This window comes from Fukomys damarensis, unplaced genomic scaffold (genome assembly GCF_012274545.1).
Source record: "Fukomys damarensis isolate Sample0158 unplaced genomic scaffold, DMR_v1.0_HiC HiC_scaffold_36, whole genome shotgun sequence".
NCBI lineage: Eukaryota > Metazoa > Chordata > Mammalia > Rodentia > Bathyergidae > Fukomys > Fukomys damarensis.
Genome location: NW_022900948.1, coordinates 38,998,938 through 39,004,930, shown reverse-complemented (window position 1 = coordinate 39,004,930; position 5,993 = coordinate 38,998,938). Strand labels below are relative to the sequence as shown.

At 52.4% G+C, this 5,993-nt stretch overlaps 1 long non-coding RNA gene across 1 annotated transcript; it reads left to right on the top strand.

Annotated features, from left to right (window-relative positions):
* On the top strand, window positions 1-5,753 carry LOC104854863. Its single transcript, XR_778225.1, has 4 exons — window positions 1-1,223; window positions 4,596-4,732; window positions 4,905-4,969; window positions 5,664-5,753. It is a non-coding gene; the product is annotated as an uncharacterized LOC104854863 (long non-coding RNA).
* The last annotated feature ends 240 nt before the right edge of the window (window positions 5,754-5,993 follow it).

The following is a 5,993-nucleotide window of genomic DNA, read 5'->3' as shown; positions in this document are numbered from 1 at the left end:
CCTTGTTGGATCTGGCTCGCTCCTTCCCCGGAGGCCCAGTGAAATTTTATGAAACGGTCGAGATTCCAGGGGCTGACAAAACCCTTGCTTGTCCTTTGAGATGACTCCCTGAGGCCGGGCTTGCTGTGAAGCCCCAGCGGGGAGCTGCGGGAGCCCTGGCACCTCTCGAGGTCTCACTGCTGGGGATCCCCGTGTCTGCAGCCAGACTACTCTGCCGCCACCGGCCACAGCCGCAGCGAGCGTCCTCCTTTCCCTAGTCTGGGTGCCTCACGCCGGCCTGCTCGGGGTGAACTGTCGGTCGGAGCTGCGGCTCTCGCAGGCAGTGTACGCCTGCTCTTTGGGGTCAGCGATCACTAGGCTTGAGCTGCATCCGGGGGAGTAGATGTAAGTAAATGCTTGTAGACTCCTGGCAAATCCTAGTTAGAAATCCCTACAACACCCACTTTTCTATCTGCCTGCCAAACTCTTTTGCTTTGGGGCCTTACTAGCCTAAGTCTCCTTCCCAGCCCTCTAATCCCTTGCTGTGTGTCTTTGGCTGAGTTTATTAACCTCTCTGGGGCTCAGTTTTTTCAACTTTGAAAAGAGGGTAAAGATCCCCTGCTCCTAAGACGTTGGCTCTCTCTCCCCTATAACGGCTGCATTCCTGAAAGAAAGCCGACCTGCGCTAAGAGCTGAGAGACAGTGGGAAGAGTGCAGCACTTGGGGTCTGACAGCCCCAATGTGGACTTCTCAGCCTGCGGTTTGCGACCTTCCTCGGGGCGGACTCCTCTAACCCCGCCCCTTCCGATGCTACGGGGTCGCCGGGGAACAAGGGATTGTGGGAAAGAAACAGCCTAGGAACCCGGAAGGGGCTGTGTCCCTGGGAGAGGCTGTGGTCCGTGCTGCCCTCCCAGGGCCGTGGGACGGACGCCCCGCAGCCTCCGAGTCTGCTCCTCACAGCTCCCCCGCAGCTCCATCTCGCTGACCCCAGCACCGTCGGGTTTTCCCGAGCCCAGGTTCTTTCCTTTCTCTGTATCCTATCCCAAGCAGAGTCTTCGGTCAACCTGCTTGCAGGAGCAGGGCCCCCCTAGTCATCCTGTCCTTGGCCACTTAGGGCAGGGGCAAGTGCCTTGAGTGCCTCATGAGTAATTCTCCAAGGGTCACCGCACCTACTCCGAGGCCGCCGTGTCGATTAAAGATGCCAACATCACGTGTGAAGGAGGTCGAGCCGCGTCTGGCACATAGTAAGCGCTCAATAAATATTTGATATTGTCATTGCTTATTCATTCAATTGTTCCCTCAGCAAACACTCCCAGGGCACCTCCTGTCTGCGAGTGCTAAAGACAATATGAACCAGACAGAGACCCCACAGCCAGGGGACAGGCAGACCAGACCACAGGTGGCTACTGCACCGGGGGACAGCAGAGGGTGGGATGTGGGGAGATGCTGCGCAGGGGACAAGAGAGGGCGGCCTATGGGTCTGGAGAAACCTAGAAGAAAACGTTGCAGTGGGCCTTGCAGGATGTGTAGAAGCTCGATGCTAGTGGAGAAGAAGCCCAGAAGAGGTTGGAGGACAGCACAGATGCCAGAGGAGTGTACCATTCATTCTGACAAGCTTAGAAGCCCTATCACCGCTTTACCTGAACCATCCCGCTCATCCAGAACCTGCCACAGGCATCTGCAACCGTCAGACTGCAGGGTCCGTCGGCGGGAGCCCAGGCCAGGCCACTGGTGTCCAGGAGCGGGTACAGGAGCTGCCCTCAGCTGATGGCAAACAACCTGCATCCTTTCCCCTCATGGGGTTCCCGGCAGGGTGGGGCCTGCTCTTGAATGCAGCTCATGCTGCTACTCGCCCCCCAATCTGCCATTTGGACCCCCAGGTTTTTGTCAGGCTCTGCTTCCCGAGGTGCCTGTGTGCCCCACCTGGGACATTGAGCTGTGCCACAGCTGACCAAGCCACTCAGGGTGCACAGCCCCTCCGTTAGCCAACTTCTGCCTCTTGACCCATTTCCCCAGCAGTTCTTGAGCCCACAGCCAGTGTTGGCCAGACATTGCAAAGTGCAGAAAATCTTCTCTGGCTGAGGCAGGAGGATCAAAGCGAGTTCAAGGCCACCCTGGATTACATAGCAAGACCCTGTCTCAAAAAACAAACAGAACAAGAAAATATTATTTGAGACGGTATTAAGACATATCAGTGAAAAGTAAAAAATGTTGAAAAGGAAGACATTAGCATTCATGGTGGCACATGCCTATAATCCCCAGCACTCCGGGAGGCTGAGGCAGGAGGATCACAAACTAAAGCCTAACCTGGGAAACTTAGCAACTTAGCAAGACCCTGTGTCAAAAAACAAAACAAAAATAAAAACAACTTGTTTCTAAAAGGGCTGGGAATATAGTTAGTGTGAGGGTCCTGGGTTCAGTCCCCAGTACCACAAAAAAGGAAAAAGAAGAGGAAGAATAGGAGAAAGAAAAAGAGGAAGAAGGGGAGTGCGGAGTTCATTTAGGCAAGAATAAGAACTTTGTTGCCTGGGGCTGGAGGGTACTTAGTGGCAGAACACTTGTCTATCATGCCCAGGGCTCTGTGTTCAGTCCCTAACACTATAAAATAGAAAAAGAAGGGGGAAAAAAATTGGTGCCCTGGATCCCAGGGTGGCATCACAGAGAGGTGGGACTGAGAGCCGAAAGGACAAGGAGGTCTGGGGTGGGGCCAGCTTTCGGACACAGGTGCCTGGAATGCTCTAGGCAATGGGGAGCCATGGAAGGGTTTAGAACATCAGAGGGACAGGAGCCTCCGTGTAAGAAGCATGCCCTGGGCTCAAATGCAGGGTGACCCAGAGGAGGCGCGGCCCAGTGCAGGGAGGCCCAGAGGAGGCTTGGTCAGGAGGGCTGAGACCCAGCCAGTGGGGTTGCTCACAGACCCCCCCAACCACCCTAGAAGCTCTCTGGACACTTCCTGCCTTCCCACCCTTCCTTTCAGACCTGTTTCCTGCTTGGTCTCCAAACTAATTCTCATTCCTCCCACCTTCTCCCATTATCTCTGCTTTCGGAGTGTTTGCTTTGGCTCTAGGCCACCTCCTGTCTGCTCTCTCCTGTGGTTAGCAGTGGATGCTCGACAAAAACCCTCCTTCCTGCAAGGCAGCCCGGACCCATCAGGGCAGGGATTGTCATCTTTCTACTTTAAGTAAACGGAATTGAAGCAACCTTTGCCTTGGAAGGCAGACTTTGTCTTCTAACAACTTTCTTTCAAAACCACAAATGCACTTTGTCTCGATTTGAGGTAGTTCTTGCCTCCCGTCTGGGCAACCTCAGGGAGGGTGTGAGGCAGCCTCTGGCAGCCTTAGGATTTCACAGCGGATGCTGTGCTTTTGTGAAAAGTCAATTTGTCTGCAAACCAGTCGAGAGGGTAAAGACAGTTCAGGGCCGTGTCTGTTCAACCAAAGTCTATGAACCCGGCCTAGAGCTGTGTGCCCTGGAGTCAGGGAATTAGTCAGGGGACTCTTCCTGCCTCAGCCTCCCGAGTGCTGGGATCACAGGCATGCACTGCCACGCCTGTCTTGACTATGCATTTGTACAGCACTGGAGCTGTGCAACCTTGAAGAAATCATCGCCCCTTCCTGCCCCAGTTTCCCCATTTAGCAAATAGGAACAATGAGCATTCATTCTTCTCTTAGAAAGTTGTTATGGGGATTAAATAAGGAATGCACAAGAGGTTAGCACCAAACCTGGAGGAGGCACTAAGTACGCCTGAGCTCCTCTCCCTTTTTAGAAAAAATTTTGCACTCATGGTGTACTCAATGGCAAAGCGCTTGCCCTGCACGTTTGAGGCCCTGGACTCGATTCCTAGCACACACAAAAACAGGCTCATACCATCGAATTCTTTGATATATTTGCAACCCAATCACCACCATTTGCGGAACATTTTCCGTACCCTGAAAGAAACCTTTTGCCTGTTAGTCATGCCTCCCTCCAACTCTCCCTGCTCAGGGCAACCACAAATCTGCCTGCCGTGTCTATGCTTCTCCTGATCTGGACGTTTCATAGAAGTGGAATCATGTGCTTGTGACCTTCGGTGTCCAGCTTTTCTCTTTAGCAGGTTGTTCACAAGGGTCACCCGTGTAGCAGCGCGGCTCAGTACCGCGGCCCTTTTTGTGGCTGAATAGTATTCCATGGTGTGGAGAGACCATGTTTTGTTTGCCCCTTGGTCACTTGAAGGACATGTGGTTGTTTCCACTCTTTGACCCTTACATATAATGCTGTTGGGAATGAACGTGCATGTGAAAGCTTTTGCGTGGCCATATGTTTTCATTTCTTTCAGACGTGCACCTAGGAGCGTCAATGCCAATGCAGGATCATATGGTAATGCTATGTTTAACTTTGGGCGGATCTGCCAGACTGTTTTCTAAAGTGGCGCCCGCCAGCTATTCTTGACTCTAGTTCTCAAAACACTTTCCCACACAAACCATCGCTCCACAGCCCCTAGGGAAGCCATTAGGGCATCAGGAGGGAAAGTGATGCATCCAAAGTCCCGGGGCCAGTTAGCAACCAGAGCCAAAAATCCTTGGGGCCCTGGCTTCACCTTGCTGCCTCCGGCAGCTGCAGTTTTTATCTTGTTGCAGATGGATCCAGCAGCTCAGGTCTTGGAAGATGAACAGGGACAGCCCTGGCTTATCTGACGCCTTGACAACAGTGCAGCATGGTCGCTGAGCCTCAGGACAGAGGCAGGTAGCATCTAGAGATGGCCAGGCTATCCCAGGTCAGCAGGCAGGGTTTCTGGGTGGGGGGAGCCTGGAAAGACTCTTTCCAGCATGCACTTGGGCCAGGACTAGAGCCCGGACCTGGGTCCCTGCCCCCCGGGCGGGCTCTGTGCCTCACCCACACTGAATTCTCCTTTTGTGAGCCTGCTGTTCATCTGTTCCCTTGCCCAGATCAGCATCTGCTCACTGCTAAGCTTCCAGACCCTTCTGCTGCTGGGCCAAAGTGACCTTGAAGTGTAAGTTAACCTTGCTGAACCTGCTTTCTCATGCGGCATCCCTAGGCCATAGGTGCTTGCAGGAGGAGCAGCAACAGGGTAGGGATTCGGACACCAGACCAGACAAGGCCTGGCGACGAATGAAGCGCCGCGCCTTCTTTCCTAGCTCTGTGACCTTGCACAAGTCGCTTTACCTCCCTGAGTCTCTCCCTCATACTCTGGGCAGGGTGGCAGTGTGCCCTGTGGAACCCAGGGGCTGGCACAAAACACAGGATGTGATAAAGTCTGGCTGTGGTTATTATTCCTTTTGCAGGTTCCAGGAGACTGTCGAGTGCCTAGCTAAAAGCAAGTGCTTAGCACACTTCAGCTATGCTTCTCCTCACCCTCCGCTTTACTGCGGCCGACTGGCTTGGGGCTGAAGGGAAGTGGCCTTGGTCATTTCCCAGAGCTTCAGTGAGAACAGGAGGGGATCTCCAAAGAGGCCAGTGGTCCCAGCAAGGCAAGCCACAGGGTGCTAGGGGCATTGGGACAGAGCCAAGAGAGTAGCGAGGCAAATGCCACTAACAGAATGAACCTCCAGCCAGCAGCAAGGCCTCAAGGGTCAGAGGGCATTTAGGGACCTGCACACTCACATTTTGGGGTGCTTTCTTCCAGCCTTTGCCTGTGCGTAATACTATATTTTTTTTCTCTCTCTCTCTCTCTTTCTCCCTTCCAGCAAAAATGGCCTCGTGTAATATGTAGCACTTGTGACCTGTTTTTAAAAATGCACCATGAACTGTGCACCCTGTCATTAAATATGCCTTTTCACCACTGTTTAATGACTTTGTAGTATTCTCTCATATGAATGGACCATAATTTATTTAAGTAATTTTCTATTCTTGGACATTTAAGTGGTTTCCAATTTTTCAGAATCATAAGCATCTTCCAAATGATTATCTTTGTGGCTGAAACTCTGTGCACATCCTTAATTATGTCCTTGGGATCAATTTCTAGAAAAGAAATTGCTAGATAAAGGGTATGCAGATTTTAAAGAATTCTAATACAT